Here is a 23,685-nt window from a genome sequence, read left to right as displayed (position 1 = left end):
GTCGACCGCCGCGTGCATTTGGTTACCCCGTTTGCCGCGTGGCGGCACTTGGTTACACCGTTTGCCGCGTGGCGGCACTCGGGTCGTCGCGTCCGCCTCGGCAAAAAGGCGGGCACCACGGCACAGTCGAGAGGGGAACTTTTTTCCATTAGCAACATACCTAGGGTTTCACGAAATATCGAGTGCCGTGTCCCACGAGGCGATTTTCGGACGATTCGCGGCTTCAGGCTGCACGACCGTACGCTATTTTCACCATTAGTGGTGGTCCGCACATTTTTCCTATATAGTCCGGATTTTCAAAGTTTCAACCGTGCTCTGGTTTCCCTTCAAACGCATAAATCTTTCGCCTTTTACTAAAGATTTCCGTGGAGGGGAACATTTGATGAGTCTTTAAACAATTTTTTGTTGTGCCCAGTGTTTACACACTGGGCCGGTTACCGTTAAACCACTGGGCCCGGGGGTGAGGCGGGGAGGGGGAAATCTGAAAAATCGAATTGGACAAGTATCGTTCATGGGAATTTTTTTTTTCTTTTTTCAACTATTACCATGCACAATTACGTACCTTCCTTCCGCACTTTCAAGACGGTGGGGTTGTTCGCCAAGGCACCGTAAACTTGAGACCTACGAATGCATTACATACCATACACAGATGAAAAAAAAAAAAAAAATTACACTTCACTGTACATAATTCTTAACACTACTTCACAACTACTAAGTTGAAATTTTTTCACCGGGACAGCGCGAACGCAGTCCCGACTACCAAAAATTACGCGCCCGAGTTACCCACATTTGGGGTAATCGCAGAGGTCAGCTCAACCGAAGTGCAAGGGAAGAGCCTCACCCTGGGGGAACCCCCTGCTTGATCAGGGTAGCCCCTACGCCAGGTAAGTATGCTGCGCAGTGTTTCGCTTTTCTATTTCACTTGGAGCTCGGACCACCTCATCAACGTGTTTTGAGGTTATGTACTTCTACCTCCGAAACAGCTCTTTCCCCAGACATAACACTCCCGTGCCAGTTCATCACACTACATGACAGTACACACCAACAATGCAAATACAATTTCTTCCTACAACTGCCCGTTTCTACTCGCACCTCGTTTCCTTTGTTTCTGTACCCACGGCGACGGTCGACCGCCGCGTGCATTTGGTTACCCCGTTTGCCGCGTGGCGGCACTTGGTTACACCGTTTGCCGCGTGGCGGCACTCGGGTCGTCGCGTCCGCCTCGGCAAAAAGGCGGGCACCACGGCACAGTCGAGAGGGGAACTTTTTTCCATTAGCAACATACCTAGGGTTTCACGAAATATCGAGTGCCGTGTCCCACGAGGCGATTTTCGGACGATTCGCGGCTTCAGGCTGCACGACCGTACGCTATTTTCACCATTAGTGGTGGTCCGCACATTTTTCCTATATAGTCCGGATTTTCAAAGTTTCAACCGTGCTCTGGTTTCCCTTCAAACGCATAAATCTTTCGCCTTTTACTAAAGATTTCCGTGGAGGGGAACATTTGATGAGTCTTTAAACAATTTTTTGTTGTGCCCAGTGTTTACACACTGGGCCGGTTACCGTTAAACCACTGGGCCCGGGGGTGAGGCGGGGAGGGGGAAATCTGAAAAATCGAATTGGACAAGTATCGTTCATGGGAATTTTTTTTTTCTTTTTTCAACTATTACCATGCACAATTACGTACCTTCCTTCCGCACTTTCAAGACGGTGGGGTTGTTCGCCAAGGCACCGTAAACTTGAGACCTACGAATGCATTACATACCATACACAGATGAAAAAAAAAAAAAAAATTACACTTCACTGTACATAATTCTTAACACTACTTCACAACTACTAAGTTGAAATTTTTTCACCGGGACAGCGCGAACGCAGTCCCGACTACCAAAAATTACGCGCCCGAGTTACCCACATTTGGGGTAATCGCAGAGGTCAGCTCAACCGAAGTGCAAGGGAAGAGCCTCACCCTGGGGGAACCCCCTGCTTGATCAGGGTAGCCCCTACGCCAGGTAAGTATGCTGCGCAGTGTTTCGCTTTTCTATTTCACTTGGAGCTCGGACCACCTCATCAACGTGTTTTGAGGTTATGTACTTCTACCTCCGAAACAGCTCTTTCCCCAGACATAACACTCCCGTGCCAGTTCATCACACTACATGACAGTACACACCAACAATGCAAATACAATTTCTTCCTACAACTGCCCGTTTCTACTCGCACCTCGTTTCCTTTGTTTCTGTACCCACGGCGACGGTCGACCGCCGCGTGCATTTGGTTACCCCGTTTGCCGCGTGGCGGCACTTGGTTACACCGTTTGCCGCGTGGCGGCACTCGGGTCGTCGCGTCCGCCTCGGCAAAAAGGCGGGCACCACGGCACAGTCGAGAGGGGAACTTTTTTCCATTAGCAACATACCTAGGGTTTCACGAAATATCGAGTGCCGTGTCCCACGAGGCGATTTTCGGACGATTCGCGGCTTCAGGCTGCACGACCGTACGCTATTTTCACCATTAGTGGTGGTCCGCACATTTTTCCTATATAGTCCGGATTTTCAAAGTTTCAACCGTGCTCTGGTTTCCCTTCAAACGCATAAATCTTTCGCCTTTTACTAAAGATTTCCGTGGAGGGGAACATTTGATGAGTCTTTAAACAATTTTTTGTTGTGCCCAGTGTTTACACACTGGGCCGGTTACCGTTAAACCACTGGGCCCGGGGGTGAGGCGGGGAGGGGGAAATCTGAAAAATCGAATTGGACAAGTATCGTTCATGGGAATTTTTTTTTTCTTTTTTCAACTATTACCATGCACAATTACGTACCTTCCTTCCGCACTTTCAAGACGGTGGGGTTGTTCGCCAAGGCACCGTAAACTTGAGACCTACGAATGCATTACATACCATACACAGATGAAAAAAAAAAAAAAAATTACACTTCACTGTACATAATTCTTAACACTACTTCACAACTACTAAGTTGAAATTTTTTCACCGGGACAGCGCGAACGCAGTCCCGACTACCAAAAATTACGCGCCCGAGTTACCCACATTTGGGGTAATCGCAGAGGTCAGCTCAACCGAAGTGCAAGGGAAGAGCCTCACCCTGGGGGAACCCCCTGCTTGATCAGGGTAGCCCCTACGCCAGGTAAGTATGCTGCGCAGTGTTTCGCTTTTCTATTTCACTTGGAGCTCGGACCACCTCATCAACGTGTTTTGAGGTTATGTACTTCTACCTCCGAAACAGCTCTTTCCCCAGACATAACACTCCCGTGCCAGTTCATCACACTACATGACAGTACACACCAACAATGCAAATACAATTTCTTCCTACAACTGCCCGTTTCTACTCGCACCTCGTTTCCTTTGTTTCTGTACCCACGGCGACGGTCGACCGCCGCGTGCATTTGGTTACCCCGTTTGCCGCGTGGCGGCACTTGGTTACACCGTTTGCCGCGTGGCGGCACTCGGGTCGTCGCGTCCGCCTCGGCAAAAAGGCGGGCACCACGGCACAGTCGAGAGGGGAACTTTTTTCCATTAGCAACATACCTAGGGTTTCACGAAATATCGAGTGCCGTGTCCCACGAGGCGATTTTCGGACGATTCGCGGCTTCAGGCTGCACGACCGTACGCTATTTTCACCATTAGTGGTGGTCCGCACATTTTTCCTATATAGTCCGGATTTTCAAAGTTTCAACCGTGCTCTGGTTTCCCTTCAAACGCATAAATCTTTCGCCTTTTACTAAAGATTTCCGTGGAGGGGAACATTTGATGAGTCTTTAAACAATTTTTTGTTGTGCCCAGTGTTTACACACTGGGCCGGTTACCGTTAAACCACTGGGCCCGGGGGTGAGGCGGGGAGGGGGAAATCTGAAAAATCGAATTGGACAAGTATCGTTCATGGGAATTTTTTTTTTCTTTTTTCAACTATTACCATGCACAATTACGTACCTTCCTTCCGCACTTTCAAGACGGTGGGGTTGTTCGCCAAGGCACCGTAAACTTGAGACCTACGAATGCATTACATACCATACACAGATGAAAAAAAAAAAAAAAATTACACTTCACTGTACATAATTCTTAACACTACTTCACAACTACTAAGTTGAAATTTTTTCACCGGGACAGCGCGAACGCAGTCCCGACTACCAAAAATTACGCGCCCGAGTTACCCACATTTGGGGTAATCGCAGAGGTCAGCTCAACCGAAGTGCAAGGGAAGAGCCTCACCCTGGGGGAACCCCCTGCTTGATCAGGGTAGCCCCTACGCCAGGTAAGTATGCTGCGCAGTGTTTCGCTTTTCTATTTCACTTGGAGCTCGGACCACCTCATCAACGTGTTTTGAGGTTATGTACTTCTACCTCCGAAACAGCTCTTTCCCCAGACATAACACTCCCGTGCCAGTTCATCACACTACATGACAGTACACACCAACAATGCAAATACAATTTCTTCCTACAACTGCCCGTTTCTACTCGCACCTCGTTTCCTTTGTTTCTGTACCCACGGCGACGGTCGACCGCCGCGTGCATTTGGTTACCCCGTTTGCCGCGTGGCGGCACTTGGTTACACCGTTTGCCGCGTGGCGGCACTCGGGTCGTCGCGTCCGCCTCGGCAAAAAGGCGGGCACCACGGCACAGTCGAGAGGGGAACTTTTTTCCATTAGCAACATACCTAGGGTTTCACGAAATATCGAGTGCCGTGTCCCACGAGGCGATTTTCGGACGATTCGCGGCTTCAGGCTGCACGACCGTACGCTATTTTCACCATTAGTGGTGGTCCGCACATTTTTCCTATATAGTCCGGATTTTCAAAGTTTCAACCGTGCTCTGGTTTCCCTTCAAACGCATAAATCTTTCGCCTTTTACTAAAGATTTCCGTGGAGGGGAACATTTGATGAGTCTTTAAACAATTTTTTGTTGTGCCCAGTGTTTACACACTGGGCCGGTTACCGTTAAACCACTGGGCCCGGGGGTGAGGCGGGGAGGGGGAAATCTGAAAAATCGAATTGGACAAGTATCGTTCATGGGAATTTTTTTTTTCTTTTTTCAACTATTACCATGCACAATTACGTACCTTCCTTCCGCACTTTCAAGACGGTGGGGTTGTTCGCCAAGGCACCGTAAACTTGAGACCTACGAATGCATTACATACCATACACAGATGAAAAAAAAAAAAAAAATTACACTTCACTGTACATAATTCTTAACACTACTTCACAACTACTAAGTTGAAATTTTTTCACCGGGACAGCGCGAACGCAGTCCCGACTACCAAAAATTACGCGCCCGAGTTACCCACATTTGGGGTAATCGCAGAGGTCAGCTCAACCGAAGTGCAAGGGAAGAGCCTCACCCTGGGGGAACCCCCTGCTTGATCAGGGTAGCCCCTACGCCAGGTAAGTATGCTGCGCAGTGTTTCGCTTTTCTATTTCACTTGGAGCTCGGACCACCTCATCAACGTGTTTTGAGGTTATGTACTTCTACCTCCGAAACAGCTCTTTCCCCAGACATAACACTCCCGTGCCAGTTCATCACACTACATGACAGTACACACCAACAATGCAAATACAATTTCTTCCTACAACTGCCCGTTTCTACTCGCACCTCGTTTCCTTTGTTTCTGTACCCACGGCGACGGTCGACCGCCGCGTGCATTTGGTTACCCCGTTTGCCGCGTGGCGGCACTTGGTTACACCGTTTGCCGCGTGGCGGCACTCGGGTCGTCGCGTCCGCCTCGGCAAAAAGGCGGGCACCACGGCACAGTCGAGAGGGGAACTTTTTTCCATTAGCAACATACCTAGGGTTTCACGAAATATCGAGTGCCGTGTCCCACGAGGCGATTTTCGGACGATTCGCGGCTTCAGGCTGCACGACCGTACGCTATTTTCACCATTAGTGGTGGTCCGCACATTTTTCCTATATAGTCCGGATTTTCAAAGTTTCAACCGTGCTCTGGTTTCCCTTCAAAGGCATCAAACTGTTCAGGGGAATTTTTTAAAAGCTTTTTGAAGCAAATCTGAGCACTTTTGGCCATTAACTAACTGGTTTCCTTTCAGCAATTTCAGCGAGCCGCCGAGACCTGCTGCTGCTAGTTCCTGAGTCGACCACCAGGAGTGCTCTTGTGTAGATCTAGTTCTTAGATCCTAGATCTTCTTCTTGTGAGTGCTGTGCGCCACCGAGTCGCGGCCTATTGGGGCGGCTGAGGGGGGAGTTTGGAATGGACTCCCTCCCGATGAAGCCAAACCAGGGCGGGGGCGACCTCGGTCAGAGGCCATCGGCCGAGGCCACTTCTTGTGACTCCCGGCAACCAAGTTGTAGCCTATTGGGGAGGCCGAGGGGAGAGTTTGGAATGGACTCTCTCCCGATGACGCCGAACCAGGGCGGGGACGACTTTGGTCCGAGGCCCTCGGCCGAGGCCGGTTCTGGCGATGAGATGACTACTGACAATCGGCCACCCCAGCCACGACAATACTGTGGACCGCATCGCCAGCGCTTGGAGACCATGCAAGTCGGGTCTGGGGAGGCGGGCGCTGCTGGGGTCGGGGGGGTGGCTCCGCCTCCCTCCCCCGCGCCGGCCGGGCTGCGCACCCAGACTGTTTGCATTAAGGTCAGCGAGACGAAACATCTTCACGGCCTGGACGTCTCCACCATCCTCGCTCTGCCTACGACTACCTCTGCTCCAACACCACCAACTGTGACTACTACTACCACCACGGCCTGCATCACTTCACCGATCATGTCTCCTGCGCCTTCTCTTCCGCTGTTGCCGACCGACTCACCGCCTGCCGCCGTTCCTCCTGCTGCGACTGCTACTCCCATGGACACCGGCTTCATCGTTCCCACGAAGACCGTCAAGCGCGCCCACCCCGACCAGCACTCCTCCGACGATGCCGTCCCTACCAGCAACCGCTACGACAGTCTCCTCAGTCTACCGGATACCGACACCGACGACGGCGCTGGGGCTGCCTCCTCGGACCGACCCTTGACTGCCAAGCCCCGCCGCAAGCAGCATGCTAAACGGCACCGGCCCGACACGCAACCTCCTCCTGTGCCCTTCACCACTCTCCCGGGCCCCTCTTCGACGAGTCCCAGCTCATCTCGTGCTCCACCCCGCCCTCCAGCCTCGCAGCCTCGTGCCTCCTCCTCGGCGGCGCCTCGCCCGCCTACCTCCACTCCTCGCACGCCTCGCATGCCTCCGATCGCCTGCCTTCTCACGCCCACAGCCGGCCCCTTCGCCACTGCACAACGTTTTCAGTCTCTCCTCTCCGGTCCTCTCTCTGTCACCTCCGTCAATGACCGCACCTCCTTTTATACCAGCAACCCTCAGGACCACCAGCTCCTATTTGACGAACTCCAACGCCTCGGATATAAACCCTACACCCATCTCCGCCCCGACGAGCGTGCCGATCGAGTTGTGATCAAGAAACTCCCTCTCTCCACGACGGCTGACGAGGTCACCCAGTCCCTGCTCGACCTGCACCTACCTGTGGCATCTGTGGTGGCCATGCGCACCTCTCCTACTTCAACGACCCGGCCTTTCCTGGTCACTACATCCGGTCTGGGTGAGGCAGCCCCCTTCCTGAAGTTGAAGACATTGGGCTGCTGGGTGGTGGCAGTTGAGAAATACCGCGGCTCGGGGCGCGTACCTCAGTGCTACCGCTGCCAGCGGCCTGGACACCCGTCCTCCCGATGCCACCGGGACCTCGCCTGTTTCAAGTGCGCTGGGCCCCACTGGTCTCGGGACTGCACCTCGACTACCCGACGCTGCACGCTCTGTGACGGGGCCCACTTCGCTACTTCCACTGACTGTCGCGTGATTCAGGCTTACCTGCGCCGACACCCTCAACGACTCACTGACGCCACGACGACTGCCGTGGGGACCGGGCCCTCTGTCCCGTCCCTGTCCGATCCCAAGACGTTTCCTGCTCTCTCCACCAATGCTTGGGCACGCCCTCCCCCCGTTGTACCGGTTGTTCCCCCCTCTGCCACCTCGCACCCTCCTCCTTCCGCTCCTTCTTCTGACTCTCGACCGCTTGCCTCCGACTCAGACTGCTCGTCGCTTTCATCCCTCATTCACGACTTCATTTCATTCATCCGACAGTACCTCCCGCTCATCCGGACTGTCCTGACGGCACTCTCCCGAGCCCGCACCTCCACCGAGAAGTTCGAAGTGCTCCTCCAGGCCCTTCTGAATTTCTTCGATGGATCCCGCCCCTCCCCTTAGTGTCCTCATCTGGAACGTCTTTTCCCTCCTCCCTAAGCTCCACGACCTTTTGCACCTGCTCCACGAGCGATCGCCCGACGTCGTGTTCCTTTCTGAGACCTGGCTCTCCCCCTCTGCCCCCGTCCTGGTCCCCGGGTATGCGGTCCACCGTGCCGATCGCGATGGTCGGGGCGGGGGGGTGGCGTTACTCGTCCGCAACACCATTTCACATCATCGCCGTCGCATCCCTTCTTCCCCCGCGGCCGAGGCGGTTGCTGTGCGCTTGCACGGCCTCCCGTACTCCCTGACCTTGGTATCCTTGTACCTCCCCCCTCAGTTCGCCTTTCCCACGGCCGACGTTGTCGCCCTCGGTCGGCTCGACGCCCACGTCGTGCTGGCCGGGGACTTCAACGCCACCCATCCCTTCTGGGGCTGTGCCGCCGCAAACCGGCGGGGCAGCTCCCTCCGGCAACTCCTTCGGCGTACTCCTCTCTCTCTTTATGCCCCTCCGACCCCGACATTTTTTCCGGCCCAGCTCAACCGGCAACCCAGCATCATCGACTTTGCACTGTCCACGCCCCTCCCCATTCTCTCGGATCTCACCACCATCGCCTCCGGCACCTCCGACCACTTGCCTGTTCTTGCCACACTTCACTTTCACCCCCATTCTAACCCCCACCTCCCCCGCTTCGATTTTCCCAAGGCCGACTGGGGCGGTTTTCAGCGTTCCCTCTCCGCTGCCATTGACCTGTCTGTTCCGTTCGATACCCCTGCCCGCCTTGACGCCAACGTTCTCTCGCTGACCGACGCCATTTCCGCGGCCGCCTCTGCCAACATACCTCTGGTTCCCCCCCGTCCCCTTGTCGACCCATTTCCGCCTTACCTCCGGGACGCCTTGTCCTTGCGCAACCGCTTCCGCGTCCTCTGGCAGGCTAGTCGTTCCCTGCTGCACCGGCGGGTGTACCTGGTGCTGCGGGGGCGCTGCCGGCGATTGGTCGCGGAGTGGAGGGCCCGTCTGGAGACTCGGCATCTCCAATCCCTCTCTGCTTGCTCCGGCTCCCTCTGGTCTCACGTCCGTCGTCTCCGCTCGGTTCCTACCACCATCCCCCCGCTGACCACCCCCACGGGTGTGGCGGAAACGGCCTCGGAGCGATCCGAGGCGGTGGCCGCCTACCTGGCGACCACCTTCGCATCCGCACCCGGCCCTTCCCTGTCCTCCGAGTCTTCGGACGACGAGGACGGGGCCCGCCTCCTGTCTCGCCACGTCACTTTGCCCCCCCTTCCGGCCACCTTCCCCCTGCCGCTCGTCACGCCTTCCGAGGTCCGCACCCTGCTCGCCCGCCTTCGGCCCCGTTCTGCTCCTGGCCACGACTCTCTGCCCTCCCCCGTGCTCCGTGCCCTACCTCGCAAGGCCCTTGTGTTTCTGACCCGTCTTTTCAACGCAATGTTCCTCCTCTGCCACTTCCCCACCCCCTGGAAAACCGCCATCGTCTCACCCATCCCCAAACCTGGCAAGCCCCCGTCTCTCCCTTCATCTTTTCGGCCCATCTCGCTTCTTCCTATTCTGTCCAAGGTCGCGGAACGGGCGATCCACCGCCGTCTCCTCTTTCAAGTCACCACCCTGGACCTTCTACCCCGCCACCAGTTCGGTTTCCGCCCCCGCCACTCGACGACCCACGCCATTGCCCGTGTGGAGCACCTGGTGGTCCAGGGATTCGCCAGGCGGCAACACACGGGCATGGTGCTTCTTGACCTCGCCCGTGCTTTCGATTCCGTTCCGCATGCCCAGCTCCTCCAGCGCCTCTCTGCCACCGACCTCTCATCTCATCTCGTCCGCCTCCTCTGCTCCTTCCTGGAGGGTCGCACCTTCCGGGTTCGGGTGGAGGGGGTCCTCTCCGGCCCCCGCCCCATCTCCGCCGGCGTCCCCCAGGGCGCCATTCTCTCACCGCTACTTTTTACCCTCCACATCTCTGATCTCAAGCCCCCTCCCGGCACCTATCTTGTCCAGTACGCCGATGATACCTGTCTCCTGGCCTCTTCAGTTTCCGAGCGGCTGCTCTGCGACCGTCTCGGCCGCGGCCTCACTTCCCTCAACAATCAGTTCCTCGCGCATGGCATCGGGCTCAATCACTCTAAATCACGATCCATCCTCTTCTCCCGACTTCATCCACACCACGACCACCCGCCAGTCATCTCCGCCGTAGCCATCCCCTGGTCGCCTCGCATCCGTTATCTGGGGGTCACCCTAGACAATACCTTTACTTTTCTGCCGCACCTCGACTCCATCCGCACCAAGTCCCGTGCCGTCATGGCTCAGCTGGCCACCGTACTCAGACCGACATCCGGCACCCCTCTCGACGTTCGTGTGACTGCCTACCGTTCCTTCGTTCTTCCCCACTTCCTCTACGCGTGCCCGGCTTGGGTCCACTCCTCTCTGTACAACCTCCGTCCGATCGCCCGGTCCTACTTTCTCGGTGCCCGCCTCCTGCTCGGTCTCCCTCGCGCCACCTTACGGCAGACCCTCCTGGACCAGACTGGGCTCCCGCACTTACACGAGCTGCTCTGCAAGGTGACTAAGAAGTTCCTCCGCCACTGCCGGCGTTCTGACAACCCCCTGATCCGACTCCTTGCAGAGCCCCTGCCTGACGCCCCTCACCCCCGCCGACCGCTCTTTACCTACGATCATTTGAGACGCCCTGACCCCGATGACGTTGACGCTGGTGCAGTCGCGGCTGGTGGGCCCGGCAGCTGACGACGGTGATCACCACGTCCACGGTTGGCTCTGAGGAATGTTACCAGGCATCATCCCATCACGATCTCTGCTCTCAGTGAACTACTGCCTACCATCGCCACTGCTCCGGACCGTCTTCATCTGCGGCCCGGCACCTTCTGCGCCCCGAGTCGCCCCCGGCAGCCCACAGAAGATTCGCCGCCCAACAAGCAGCTGGACCTCTAGGACGGTATCGTCGGAGGGGCCCCGTTTCGTCAGTGTTGAATAAAGATTGTCACCATTCGCCCTTGTGGCCATGTATTCGTGTTCTATGTTGTGTTTTATTTTATTTGTGTTCACCTGTATCCGCTTTTTATATTAAAGATGAATTTTTTGGTGGGTAACTCCCTTCAGTGGGAGTTCCCTTTGTTAAAAAAAAAAAAAAAAAAAAAAAAAACTAAAGATTTCCGTGGAGGGGAACATTTGATGAGTCTTTAAACAATTTTTTGTTGTGCCCAGTGTTTACACACTGGGCCGGTTACCGTTAAACCACTGGGCCCGGGGGTGAGGCGGGGAGGGGGAAATCTGAAAAATCGAATTGGACAAGTATCGTTCATGGGAATTTTTTTTTTCTTTTTTCAACTATTACCATGCACAATTACGTACCTTCCTTCCGCACTTTCAAGACGGTGGGGTTGTTCGCCAAGGCACCGTAAACTTGAGACCTACGAATGCATTACATACCATACACAGATGAAAAAAAAAAAAAAAATTACACTTCACTGTACATAATTCTTAACACTACTTCACAACTACTAAGTTGAAATTTTTTCACCGGGACAGCGCGAACGCAGTCCCGACTACCAAAAATTACGCGCCCGAGTTACCCACATTTGGGGTAATCGCAGAGGTCAGCTCAACCGAAGTGCAAGGGAAGAGCCTCACCCTGGGGGAACCCCCTGCTTGATCAGGGTAGCCCCTACGCCAGGTAAGTATGCTGCGCAGTGTTTCGCTTTTCTATTTCACTTGGAGCTCGGACCACCTCATCAACGTGTTTTGAGGTTATGTACTTCTACCTCCGAAACAGCTCTTTCCCCAGACATAACACTCCCGTGCCAGTTCATCACACTACATGACAGTACACACCAACAATGCAAATACAATTTCTTCCTACAACTGCCCGTTTCTACTCGCACCTCGTTTCCTTTGTTTCTGTACCCACGGCGACGGTCGACCGCCGCGTGCATTTGGTTACCCCGTTTGCCGCGTGGCGGCACTTGGTTACACCGTTTGCCGCGTGGCGGCACTCGGGTCGTCGCGTCCGCCTCGGCAAAAAGGCGGGCACCACGGCACAGTCGAGAGGGGAACTTTTTTCCATTAGCAACATACCTAGGGTTTCACGAAATATCGAGTGCCGTGTCCCACGAGGCGATTTTCGGACGATTCGCGGCTTCAGGCTGCACGACCGTACGCTATTTTCACCATTAGTGGTGGTCCGCACATTTTTCCTATATAGTCCGGATTTTCAAAGTTTCAACCGTGCTCTGGTTTCCCTTCAAACGCATAAATCTTTCGCCTTTTACTAAAGATTTCCGTGGAGGGGAACATTTGATGAGTCTTTAAACAATTTTTTGTTGTGCCCAGTGTTTACACACTGGGCCGGTTACCGTTAAACCACTGGGCCCGGGGGTGAGGCGGGGAGGGGGAAATCTGAAAAATCGAATTGGACAAGTATCGTTCATGGGAATTTTTTTTTTCTTTTTTCAACTATTACCATGCACAATTACGTACCTTCCTTCCGCACTTTCAAGACGGTGGGGTTGTTCGCCAAGGCACCGTAAACTTGAGACCTACGAATGCATTACATACCATACACAGATGAAAAAAAAAAAAAAAATTACACTTCACTGTACATAATTCTTAACACTACTTCACAACTACTAAGTTGAAATTTTTTCACCGGGACAGCGCGAACGCAGTCCCGACTACCAAAAATTACGCGCCCGAGTTACCCACATTTGGGGTAATCGCAGAGGTCAGCTCAACCGAAGTGCAAGGGAAGAGCCTCACCCTGGGGGAACCCCCTGCTTGATCAGGGTAGCCCCTACGCCAGGTAAGTATGCTGCGCAGTGTTTCGCTTTTCTATTTCACTTGGAGCTCGGACCACCTCATCAACGTGTTTTGAGGTTATGTACTTCTACCTCCGAAACAGCTCTTTCCCCAGACATAACACTCCCGTGCCAGTTCATCACACTACATGACAGTACACACCAACAATGCAAATACAATTTCTTCCTACAACTGCCCGTTTCTACTCGCACCTCGTTTCCTTTGTTTCTGTACCCACGGCGACGGTCGACCGCCGCGTGCATTTGGTTACCCCGTTTGCCGCGTGGCGGCACTTGGTTACACCGTTTGCCGCGTGGCGGCACTCGGGTCGTCGCGTCCGCCTCGGCAAAAAGGCGGGCACCACGGCACAGTCGAGAGGGGAACTTTTTTCCATTAGCAACATACCTAGGGTTTCACGAAATATCGAGTGCCGTGTCCCACGAGGCGATTTTCGGACGATTCGCGGCTTCAGGCTGCACGACCGTACGCTATTTTCACCATTAGTGGTGGTCCGCACATTTTTCCTATATAGTCCGGATTTTCAAAGTTTCAACCGTGCTCTGGTTTCCCTTCAAACGCATAAATCTTTCGCCTTTTACTAAAGATTTCCGTGGAGGGGAACATTTGATGAGTCTTTAAACAATTTTTTGTTGTGCCCAGTGTTTACACACTGGGCCGGTTACCGTTAAACCACTGGGCCCGGGGGTGAGGCGGGGAGGGGGAAATCTGAAAAATCGAATTGGACAAGTATCGTTCATGGGAATTTTTTTTTTCTTTTTTCAACTATTACCATGCACAATTACGTACCTTCCTTCCGCACTTTCAAGACGGTGGGGTTGTTCGCCAAGGCACCGTAAACTTGAGACCTACGAATGCATTACATACCATACACAGATGAAAAAAAAAAAAAAAATTACACTTCACTGTACATAATTCTTAACACTACTTCACAACTACTAAGTTGAAATTTTTTCACCGGGACAGCGCGAACGCAGTCCCGACTACCAAAAATTACGCGCCCGAGTTACCCACATTTGGGGTAATCGCAGAGGTCAGCTCAACCGAAGTGCAAGGGAAGAGCCTCACCCTGGGGGAACCCCCTGCTTGATCAGGGTAGCCCCTACGCCAGGTAAGTATGCTGCGCAGTGTTTCGCTTTTCTATTTCACTTGGAGCTCGGACCACCTCATCAACGTGTTTTGAGGTTATGTACTTCTACCTCCGAAACAGCTCTTTCCCCAGACATAACACTCCCGTGCCAGTTCATCACACTACATGACAGTACACACCAACAATGCAAATACAATTTCTTCCTACAACTGCCCGTTTCTACTCGCACCTCGTTTCCTTTGTTTCTGTACCCACGGCGACGGTCGACCGCCGCGTGCATTTGGTTACCCCGTTTGCCGCGTGGCGGCACTTGGTTACACCGTTTGCCGCGTGGCGGCACTCGGGTCGTCGCGTCCGCCTCGGCAAAAAGGCGGGCACCACGGCACAGTCGAGAGGGGAACTTTTTTCCATTAGCAACATACCTAGGGTTTCACGAAATATCGAGTGCCGTGTCCCACGAGGCGATTTTCGGACGATTCGCGGCTTCAGGCTGCACGACCGTACGCTATTTTCACCATTAGTGGTGGTCCGCACATTTTTCCTATATAGTCCGGATTTTCAAAGTTTCAACCGTGCTCTGGTTTCCCTTCAAACGCATAAATCTTTCGCCTTTTACTAAAGATTTCCGTGGAGGGGAACATTTGATGAGTCTTTAAACAATTTTTTGTTGTGCCCAGTGTTTACACACTGGGCCGGTTACCGTTAAACCACTGGGCCCGGGGGTGAGGCGGGGAGGGGGAAATCTGAAAAATCGAATTGGACAAGTATCGTTCATGGGAATTTTTTTTTTCTTTTTTCAACTATTACCATGCACAATTACGTACCTTCCTTCCGCACTTTCAAGACGGTGGGGTTGTTCGCCAAGGCACCGTAAACTTGAGACCTACGAATGCATTACATACCATACACAGATGAAAAAAAAAAAAAAAATTACACTTCACTGTACATAATTCTTAACACTACTTCACAACTACTAAGTTGAAATTTTTTCACCGGGACAGCGCGAACGCAGTCCCGACTACCAAAAATTACGCGCCCGAGTTACCCACATTTGGGGTAATCGCAGAGGTCAGCTCAACCGAAGTGCAAGGGAAGAGCCTCACCCTGGGGGAACCCCCTGCTTGATCAGGGTAGCCCCTACGCCAGGTAAGTATGCTGCGCAGTGTTTCGCTTTTCTATTTCACTTGGAGCTCGGACCACCTCATCAACGTGTTTTGAGGTTATGTACTTCTACCTCCGAAACAGCTCTTTCCCCAGACATAACACTCCCGTGCCAGTTCATCACACTACATGACAGTACACACCAACAATGCAAATACAATTTCTTCCTACAACTGCCCGTTTCTACTCGCACCTCGTTTCCTTTGTTTCTGTACCCACGGCGACGGTCGACCGCCGCGTGCATTTGGTTACCCCGTTTGCCGCGTGGCGGCACTTGGTTACACCGTTTGCCGCGTGGCGGCACTCGGGTCGTCGCGTCCGCCTCGGCAAAAAGGCGGGCACCACGGCACAGTCGAGAGGGGAACTTTTTTCCATTAGCAACATACCTAGGGTTTCACGAAATATCGAGTGCCGTGTCCCACGAGGCGATTTTCGGACGATTCGCGGCTTCAGGCTGCACGACCGTACGCTATTTTCACCATTAGTGGTGGTCCGCACATTTTTCCTATATAGTCCGGATTTTCAAAGTTTCAACCGTGCTCTGGTTTCCCTTCAAACGCATAAATCTTTCGCCTTTTACTAAAGATTTCCGTGGAGGGGAACATTTGATGAGTCTTTAAACAATTTTTTGTTGTGCCCAGTGTTTACACACTGGGCCGGTTACCGTTAAACCACTGGGCCCGGGGGTGAGGCGGGGAGGGGGAAATCTGAAAAATCGAATTGGACAAGTATCGTTCATGGGAATTTTTTTTTTCTTTTTTCAACTATTACCATGCACAATTACGTACCTTCCTTCCGCACTTTCAAGACGGTGGGGTTGTTCGCCAAGGCACCGTAAACTTGAGACCTACGAATGCATTACATACCATACACAGATGAAAAAAAAAAAAAAAATTACACTTCACTGTACATAATTCTTAACACTACTTCACAACTACTAAGTTGAAATTTTTTCACCGGGACAGCGCGAACGCAGTCCCGACTACCAAAAATTACGCGCCCGAGTTACCCACATTTGGGGTAATCGCAGAGGTCAGCTCAACCGAAGTGCAAGTTTTTTTTTTTTTTTTTTTTTTTTTTTTTTTTTTTTTTTTTTTTTTTTTTTTTTTTTTTTTTTTTTTTTTTTTTTTTTTAGTTAGGATGACTTTATTCATCCCGGAAAGACATGTACACTTTACAATAAAGTACACAAACAGACACTGTACACAAACTTAACCCAACGGTTAGCCCGTTCCTTTAAGCATATACATCAACTTAACAATAATGAGCATACATAATACATTACACAAAACAACACAGCAATGCTACAGGGAAAATAATAAAAACCCTGCGTTAATCATAAAATTACAGTACAGCAAAATAAAAGGAACAAGTGAATAATAAAGGTTAAATATTACAATACAGAAAACACGGCAGTAATTAACAATGCATAACTAGGCGAATACAGTTACAGTAGCAAATGGACAGCACACTCAATATATTTAACAAAATACGAAACCGGCGCGACGGAGGGGCACACCAACACAGGTTCTTCGCCGACACGGCGGCCACTCAACACAAAACACAGGTTCTTCGCAGCACGGGCCGCAGCTTCGCTCACGAGAGCAGTAGACACAAACAGAGGTTAAAACGGACAGGCCATGACGCGAGCACAACACTGCAGGACACCACACTGCACAGAGACGGTGGAGGGCAGCAGGCGGCAGCACACGAGGGCTATGGAGGGCGTTCGAGGCTGAAGTCTCGGAGACGCCGATGGGGGTGCCAGACGGTCGGGTCGTAGTCGGCCAGAGACGAGACGAGGGGGTTGTGGTGGCGCGGCGTGCGGGAGTAGAAGTTCCGAGCCAGCGACGTGACGAGATCGCCGGGATGAGGAGAGCCGGTGAACTCGTACAGCTCCGGAAGAGGCGTGCGGACGGAACGGCCGGCGACGAAGCGGAGGCAGAAGTTGTAGGTGGAGGCGATAGGCCGGAAACAGAACTTGGGCACGTAGGCCCACACCACGGCACCGTACAACAGAACCGGAAGGACGAGCGTGCGCCAAAGGAAAAGACGGAGGTCCAGTTCGATGGAGCTGACCGGCAAGAGAACGGAGCGGACGGCACGAAGAGCGGTGCGTGTCCGAGCGGCCAACTGACGAACGTGGTCGTGCCAGGTCAAAGTGCGGTCGAGATGGAACCCAAGAATGCGCACATTGTCGGACCAGGCGATAGGCGAGCCGCAAAGCGTGAGGGGCGCGGGCGGACGTTTCCGACGCTTGGTGAAGAACAGAGCCGTGGACTTAGCAGCATTGGCGGAGACCCCCCAACGCGAGAAATAGTCCTGCAGAACGTTGAGGCCCAGCTGTGCACGCGCACGCAGAAGATAAGCGTCCGTGCCAGAAGCGAGCAAGGTCGTGTCGTCAGCGTATTGTACGATCTGAGTGTTCGGAACAGCAGGAATGTCGGAAACGTACAGCGCGAACAACATGGGGCTGAGCACGGACCCCTGAGGAACGCCGGTGGTGATGTCCCGCGTGGTGGAGAGTGACGAGGCGACCCGCACCTGAAACGTCCGAGCCTGAAGCGCGCTGTGGAGGATGGTGAGCAGCCGCTCGGACAGACCAAAGGAGCGCAATTTGTGAAGGAGCGCCGGATGTTGAATGGAATCAAAGGCCTTTGCCAAGTCCAAGGAGATTAACATGGAGTGCTCAGACCTATTGAAACCCGCTGTGATCTTGTCGACGAGGAGCGCAACAGCGTGCATGGCCGAGTGCCGCTTCCGGAAACCAAATTGATGGTCAGGCAACAACTGCAGGACGTCGACGGCCACGCGAAGACGGGACAACAACACTTGCTCCGCCACCTTCGACAGGATCGACAAGAGCGAAATGGGGCGATAGGAAGCCGGAAAATGACGCAGTTGATCCTTCTTCAGCACCGGGACCACAACAGAGTGCTTCCAGGAGGTCGGAAAGTGGAGCAGCAAGAAGATAGCATTAATGAGGACGGTCAGGTAGACGATTCCTTTCCTGGACAACGAAGTAACCAGTCGTGGAGGAATGCCGTCGTGTCCAGGAGCCGCAGAGAGGCGCACAGTCTTCAAGATCTTCCCGACCTCTTTGGGCGTTGTGAGCATCCACCCCTCAACAGGAGGGGGCGCCACGCAAGTAAAGGAGGTCGGCAACGTGTGAGCTGGGCCTGCGCCCAGAACGGGACGCGGCACCTGGAACGTTCCTTCGAAATGAGCGGCGATGACCTCCGCCTGCTCCGCAGGAGAGTCAACCTGACGAACGCCAACAGTAAGAGGCGGAATCGTACGGGAGGTAGCCTTGAGCCGACGGATGTAGGTCCACACCGAGCCCGACGTGACAGAAAGTGCCTGGAGCTTCTCAAGTTGGTCCTGAGCCTGCCAACGGTGAATGGCGTGCCGGGCGGCCCTCCTCCAACACTTGTACTGTTCCAAGTCGGCCTCCTGATGCGAGCGTTGCCACCGCTCCCTCGCCCTGTCACGAGTCCTGACAAGCGCACGCAACTCCCGAGGGAACGGGGTACCGACGTGCCGCGGCGGTCGCAAAGGGATGGCCTGCTGCGCGGCCGACTTGAGAAGGAGCGTGAAAGAATCCACTGCCTGGTCGAAAGATTGCGCATCACGTGGAACAGCCGTGAGGTCGAGACCATCATCAAGGAGGCGGCGATAGCGAGGCCAGTCAGCACGGCGAAAATCCCAGTGGAGCGGCAAAGAATCCAAAGAGGAAGCCAGCTCAAGAAGAGTACGGACAGGCAAGTGGTCCGAGTCGGACAACGTCACAGCAGCCGTATCAATGAGACTCATAGAAGGAGGCGCGATGAAGAAATCAAGGACAGAAGGAGCATGATCCAGACGAGCAGGCCGGTAAGAGGGCTCCGACGGCGCAAAAATCTGGAGGCCCAGGTGTGACACCAGACGGCCAAGACCCCGTCCCCTGTAGTCGGTCGTCCTACAGCCCCACGAGGTGCTACGGCAGTTGTAATCGCCGGCCATCAGGCAGTTGGCATCCATCTGAAAGAGCGCAGTCAACTCGGCAGCGGGAAAGGGAGTCTTCGGCCGCATGTAAACCACGATGAAGGTGAAAGACGCACCCGCGCCGGAACACCGAACGGCCGCAGCTTCCACCACCGAGAGATGAGGAACAGAACGGCGATGATGCTTGATGTCCTGCCGCACGAGGAGAGCAACGCCGCCACGTGGACCAGAGGAACGATCAGCACGGTGGATGCGGTAGCCAGGTAAGGAGAAGTCATCTGCCGCAGTCAACCAAGTCTCGGTCAGCCCCACCAAGGCAGGCCGGAACTGATGGAGAAGGACCAGCAAGTCAGGTAAGCGTGAGGAGACCGACCGCATGTTCCAGGTAAGAACAGTGTACTGCATGTCAGTGTGTAGGTGGTAAGGCCTCAGAACTGGACGAAAAAGCGCGTTGAACCTGATCCAGGAGTCCAAGTATGATGTCACACTTGGCAGTCCAGGAGCAGGCAGCCTGAAAGCGGTGAATCGCAGCCATGACTCGCTTGAACCATGTGCAGATGTCCAGCCGCTTGAAAAAGTCAAGGAGGTCACGAAGAGACTCGGAGTGACTTGGATCTTCAGGGCCAGAGACGGGCGGCGGTTGCTGTGACGGCTGACGCGACGTAGCATCGGCATAAGAGCGGCCTCCAGATCGACGCGATTGCATGCCAGGGGGGATCAACCGCGGAGCTTGTGCGGCAGGAACAGGTGGCTGGCGCTGTTGTTGTCTGGACTCCCTGGCCTGGATGAGACGGAGCCGTTCAGGACATCGCGAATAATTCGCAGGATGTGGGCCCTCGCAGAAAACGCATTTCGGCGGGTCCGACTTAGGGACAGGGCAGGCAGCCGAGGGATGGTCAGCGCCACACCGGACACAGACCGGGTCTTCATCACAGGTATGCGACGAGTGTCCCAGACGTTGGCACCGAAAACACTGGACGGTCCCACCACCACCGCGGAAGGGCTCTATGGTCACGCCGACACCGCCGAGATGGCGAATCTTCATAGCCTCAGCCACCTGAGTGGTGCCCTCCAACACCACCAGGAACAGTGGGTACGGCTCAGGAAAGGCAGAGCGGCTGGCGAGACGAGTCACTTTGGAGTGACGAATGCCGTTCTCCATCAAGGCCCCCGAAATGTGCTCAATCGGCGTGTCTATGTGCAACTTGCGGATGACCACCCTGGCATTCCTGTCCTCAGCGCACGTCCAGGTGTGGAACTTCTCGCCCTTGGACCGCAGCAAGTTGGTCATGGCAAAATGGTCCTCCATATTTGCCATTTGGAAAGTCGAGGTGGAGTCATAATGCGTGGCAACAAAGGGCTGAGAGAACTTTGCGCGCAGCGCATCCAGTTCCTTAATGGCGTTCGGGGACAAACCGCCCCTGCGCACAATCAACGGCGGTTTCTTGGTGGCACGAGCACCACGAGCCACTCCAGAGTCTGGAGGGCGAAGATCAGTGCCGGGCCGCGCCGGCGGCATTTTCTGCGACGGCGGCGGCGGCCGAGACACGGGAGGCGGGGGCAACTGAGTCGTCGTCGGGCGGCCCTCAGGACCACCGTGCACAGACACCGGAGGCAAGATCAACGGCACGTCCACATGAGAAGGACCAGCAATCTGCGAAGTGTGGACCACAGTAGCAGCACGCTTGGCACGCTTGGCGTAGGCGCGTTGAGGCATGGGCGGCTGCAGGCCGTGTAGGGGCGAAGACGGGGCTGGAGGACGGTCACCAGTTGGAGCAGCAGACCAGTCATACTCGTCGTCCGCCCAAAGGTCAGTCTGACGTTTCCCCAAACGGCCAGAGGAAGTGTCAGGAGCAGGTGGCCCCATCGAGAAGCTCAGAGCGCCGCCGAACTGAAAGTCGGGGGCACGAGAGGGGTCGAAAATACCAGGCTGCGCGGAAGCAGGGAGGTCCTGTAATTGCGCCGTGGCGTCAGGCCGCGTAGACAAGTTGGGTGCAGAACAAGGGACGGCAGCACCATGGCCAGCGCGAGACACGGAGGCTTCCTGCAGCGGCGACGAGAACATGTCGGCAGAAGAAACAGCAGGCAACCGCGCAGAGTGGTCAGAAGAGGGCAGAACAATCGGCGGCGGCAGCATGCCAGACTCAGGCGCGGCTGACCGAGGCTGCGAAAAAGGCGTCAAATCGGGCCCAGGGAGACCATGCGAAGCAGAGGGCGAAGCAGGGCGAACAGCGGCAGACACAGAGGCCTGGCCGAGTGGCAGAGATGAGCAGGTGTCAGAATCAGCAGGCACCCCACTGGCAAGAGTGGAGGCATAATAGGGGCCAGGCTGCGAGTAAAGGCTCGAAGCAGACATGGCCGAGGCAGAAATCGGGGCGGAACAAACAGTAGTCGTAATCGTGGTGGTGGTCAAAGAAACCAAGCTGGAGGAAGTAGCAGGAGGCCGCATGCCATAGCAAGCTGCGGCAGGCTGCTTGGTAACCAAAAGTTCCTCTTCGTGGTCGGAGCTCACTCGCGAAGACTGAGAGTCAACATCATCAGTGCTTGTTGCACTCGCCTGCGAGGAGCCTGTAGGAGCTGGGGGGGTCGGCTTCATTCGGCGCCAACTGCGGCCTTGGCCGGGGTCATCTTTGGTATAGGTGATTTTCGCCCTGCGAACTGTGGAGTCGCGAGGGCGGTCAGAAAGTCGGTCAGATTTGCGAAATTTATCTGCCATAATGGAGACAGAAAACACAATATAAATCAGCAAACTGGATTAAATATACTATCAAGATATGCAAAGGACGAAAACAAAACATAAAGACCGATGGTTGCACAAAAGCAGCGAAATCAGCGAGAAGACCGCGCGAGGCGAGACAAGCAGTTGCAAAAGCCGCCACTAGATGGCAGGGAGCAGCAAAAGAAATGCGCGCGCACAGGCAGCGCGCGAGCAGACATTGCGGACAGCAAGAAGTAGCGAGTTGAGCATCAGGAGAGACAGTAAGCGAAAAAACGGCGGAAAAATGGAGCAGCAACAAGAAACAGAAAAACAAAAGGCGACACAGCATCATCAGACAACTGCGCGCAGGAAGAAAGGCGAGCGGCGAATTCGGCACATCGCGAACAGCAGAAGAAACAGAGCGAGTTCGCGGAATGGGCGCCAGGCGGCAGCACAGTGCGAAGACGGTGCTGCCGCGCGGTGGTGAGAAACGGAACTTAGTGAGAAATAATGGTAATCGTCGGAGTGTGTAAAATGAAAACTGAAAACTGAAAAGGGAGGAAGTTTGGATCCTATTCGATCCCCTGGTATAATCTGTACTTACTGTTGTCCCTAACTATTCTCTTTGAATATCATGCTCAACCGCTTACTTCAAGCCCTTTGTCCGCAATTGTAGCCACGAGCCAGGTAAGTATGCTGCGCAGTGTTTCGCTTTTCTATTTCACTTGGAGCTCGGACCACCTCATCAACGTGTTTTGAGGTTATGTACTTCTACCTCCGAAACAGCTCTTTCCCCAGACATAACACTCCCGTGCCAGTTCATCACACTACATGACAGTACACACCAACAATGCAAATACAATTTCTTCCTACAACTGCCCGTTTCTACTCGCACCTCGTTTCCTTTGTTTCTGTACCCACGGCGACGGTCGACCGCCGCGTGCATTTGGTTACCCCGTTTGCCGCGTGGCGGCACTTGGTTACACCGTTTGCCGCGTGGCGGCACTCGGGTCGTCGCGTCCGCCTCGGCAAAAAGGCGGGCACCACGGCACAGTCGAGAGGGGAACTTTTTTCCATTAGCAACATACCTAGGGTTTCACGAAATATCGAGTGCCGTGTCCCACGAGGCGATTTTCGGACGATTCGCGGCTTCAGGCTGCACGACCGTACGCTATTTTCACCATTAGTGGTGGTCCGCACATTTTTCCTATATAGTCCGGATTTTCAAAGTTTCAACCGTGCTCTGGTTTCCCTTCAAAGGCATCAAACTGTTCAGGGGAATTTTTTAAAAGCTTTTTGAAGCAAATCTGAGCACTTTTGGCCATTAACTAACTGGTTTCCTTTCAGCAATTTCAGCGAGCCGCCGAGACCTGCTGCTGCTAGTTCCTGAGTCGACCACCAGGAGTGCTCTTGTGTAGATCTAGTTCTTAGATCCTAGATCTTCTTCTTGTGAGTGCTGTGCGCCACCGAGTCGCGGCCTATTGGGGCGGCTGAGGGGGGAGTTTGGAATGGACTCCCTCCCGATGAAGCCAAACCAGGGCGGGGGCGACCTCGGTCAGAGGCCATCGGCCGAGGCCACTTCTTGTGACTCCCGGCAACCAAGTTGTAGCCTATTGGGGAGGCCGAGGGGAGAGTTTGGAATGGACTCTCTCCCGATGACGCCGAACCAGGGCGGGGACGACTTTGGTCCGAGGCCCTCGGCCGAGGCCGGTTCTGGCGATGAG

The 23,685-nt window shown here is 54.2% G+C and overlaps 18 non-coding genes across 18 annotated transcripts; 9 read left to right on the top strand and 9 right to left on the bottom strand.

Annotated features, from left to right (window-relative positions):
* The first annotated feature begins 310 nt into the window (after positions 1-310).
* Positions 311-430, top strand: LOC134543892 (U5 spliceosomal RNA). Its single transcript, XR_010077339.1, has one exon. It is a non-coding gene; the product is annotated as a U5 spliceosomal RNA (small nuclear RNA).
* A 299-nt stretch (positions 431-729) lies between these two features.
* On the bottom strand, positions 730-892 carry LOC134543879 (U1 spliceosomal RNA). Its single transcript, XR_010077327.1, has one exon. It is a non-coding gene; the product is annotated as a U1 spliceosomal RNA (small nuclear RNA).
* A 543-nt stretch (positions 893-1,435) lies between these two features.
* On the top strand, positions 1,436-1,555 carry LOC134543891 (U5 spliceosomal RNA). Its single transcript, XR_010077338.1, has one exon. It is a non-coding gene; the product is annotated as a U5 spliceosomal RNA (small nuclear RNA).
* A 299-nt stretch (positions 1,556-1,854) lies between these two features.
* Positions 1,855-2,017, bottom strand: LOC134543878 (U1 spliceosomal RNA). Its single transcript, XR_010077326.1, has one exon. It is a non-coding gene; the product is annotated as a U1 spliceosomal RNA (small nuclear RNA).
* A 543-nt stretch (positions 2,018-2,560) lies between these two features.
* On the top strand, positions 2,561-2,680 carry LOC134543890 (U5 spliceosomal RNA). The gene has a single exon (XR_010077337.1). It is a non-coding gene; the product is annotated as a U5 spliceosomal RNA (small nuclear RNA).
* A 299-nt stretch (positions 2,681-2,979) lies between these two features.
* LOC134543877 (U1 spliceosomal RNA) lies at positions 2,980-3,142 on the bottom strand. The gene has a single exon (XR_010077325.1). It is a non-coding gene; the product is annotated as a U1 spliceosomal RNA (small nuclear RNA).
* Positions 3,143-3,685: 543 nt separating this feature from the next.
* On the top strand, positions 3,686-3,805 carry LOC134543889 (U5 spliceosomal RNA). Its single transcript, XR_010077336.1, has one exon. It is a non-coding gene; the product is annotated as a U5 spliceosomal RNA (small nuclear RNA).
* Positions 3,806-4,104: 299 nt separating this feature from the next.
* Positions 4,105-4,267, bottom strand: LOC134543876 (U1 spliceosomal RNA). The gene has a single exon (XR_010077324.1). It is a non-coding gene; the product is annotated as a U1 spliceosomal RNA (small nuclear RNA).
* A 543-nt stretch (positions 4,268-4,810) lies between these two features.
* Positions 4,811-4,930, top strand: LOC134543888 (U5 spliceosomal RNA). The gene has a single exon (XR_010077335.1). It is a non-coding gene; the product is annotated as a U5 spliceosomal RNA (small nuclear RNA).
* A 299-nt stretch (positions 4,931-5,229) lies between these two features.
* LOC134543875 (U1 spliceosomal RNA) lies at positions 5,230-5,392 on the bottom strand. Its single transcript, XR_010077323.1, has one exon. It is a non-coding gene; the product is annotated as a U1 spliceosomal RNA (small nuclear RNA).
* A 6,342-nt stretch (positions 5,393-11,734) lies between these two features.
* Positions 11,735-11,897, bottom strand: LOC134543874 (U1 spliceosomal RNA). The gene has a single exon (XR_010077322.1). It is a non-coding gene; the product is annotated as a U1 spliceosomal RNA (small nuclear RNA).
* Positions 11,898-12,440: 543 nt separating this feature from the next.
* LOC134543887 (U5 spliceosomal RNA) lies at positions 12,441-12,560 on the top strand. Its single transcript, XR_010077334.1, has one exon. It is a non-coding gene; the product is annotated as a U5 spliceosomal RNA (small nuclear RNA).
* A 299-nt stretch (positions 12,561-12,859) lies between these two features.
* LOC134543873 (U1 spliceosomal RNA) lies at positions 12,860-13,022 on the bottom strand. The gene has a single exon (XR_010077321.1). It is a non-coding gene; the product is annotated as a U1 spliceosomal RNA (small nuclear RNA).
* Positions 13,023-13,565: 543 nt separating this feature from the next.
* Positions 13,566-13,685, top strand: LOC134543886 (U5 spliceosomal RNA). Its single transcript, XR_010077333.1, has one exon. It is a non-coding gene; the product is annotated as a U5 spliceosomal RNA (small nuclear RNA).
* Positions 13,686-13,984: 299 nt separating this feature from the next.
* Positions 13,985-14,147, bottom strand: LOC134543872 (U1 spliceosomal RNA). The gene has a single exon (XR_010077320.1). It is a non-coding gene; the product is annotated as a U1 spliceosomal RNA (small nuclear RNA).
* A 543-nt stretch (positions 14,148-14,690) lies between these two features.
* On the top strand, positions 14,691-14,810 carry LOC134543885 (U5 spliceosomal RNA). Its single transcript, XR_010077332.1, has one exon. It is a non-coding gene; the product is annotated as a U5 spliceosomal RNA (small nuclear RNA).
* Positions 14,811-15,109: 299 nt separating this feature from the next.
* Positions 15,110-15,272, bottom strand: LOC134543895 (U1 spliceosomal RNA). The gene has a single exon (XR_010077342.1). It is a non-coding gene; the product is annotated as a U1 spliceosomal RNA (small nuclear RNA).
* A 543-nt stretch (positions 15,273-15,815) lies between these two features.
* LOC134543884 (U5 spliceosomal RNA) lies at positions 15,816-15,935 on the top strand. The gene has a single exon (XR_010077331.1). It is a non-coding gene; the product is annotated as a U5 spliceosomal RNA (small nuclear RNA).
* Positions 15,936-23,685: the final 7,750 nt, after the last annotated feature.

This window comes from Bacillus rossius, unplaced genomic scaffold, assembly GCF_032445375.1.
Source record: "Bacillus rossius redtenbacheri isolate Brsri unplaced genomic scaffold, Brsri_v3 Brsri_v3_scf227, whole genome shotgun sequence".
NCBI classification, from domain to species: domain Eukaryota; kingdom Metazoa; phylum Arthropoda; class Insecta; order Phasmatodea; family Bacillidae; genus Bacillus; species Bacillus rossius.
Note: the sequence above shows the minus strand (reverse complement) of the source record. Positions and strands in the feature narration are given on the sequence as shown.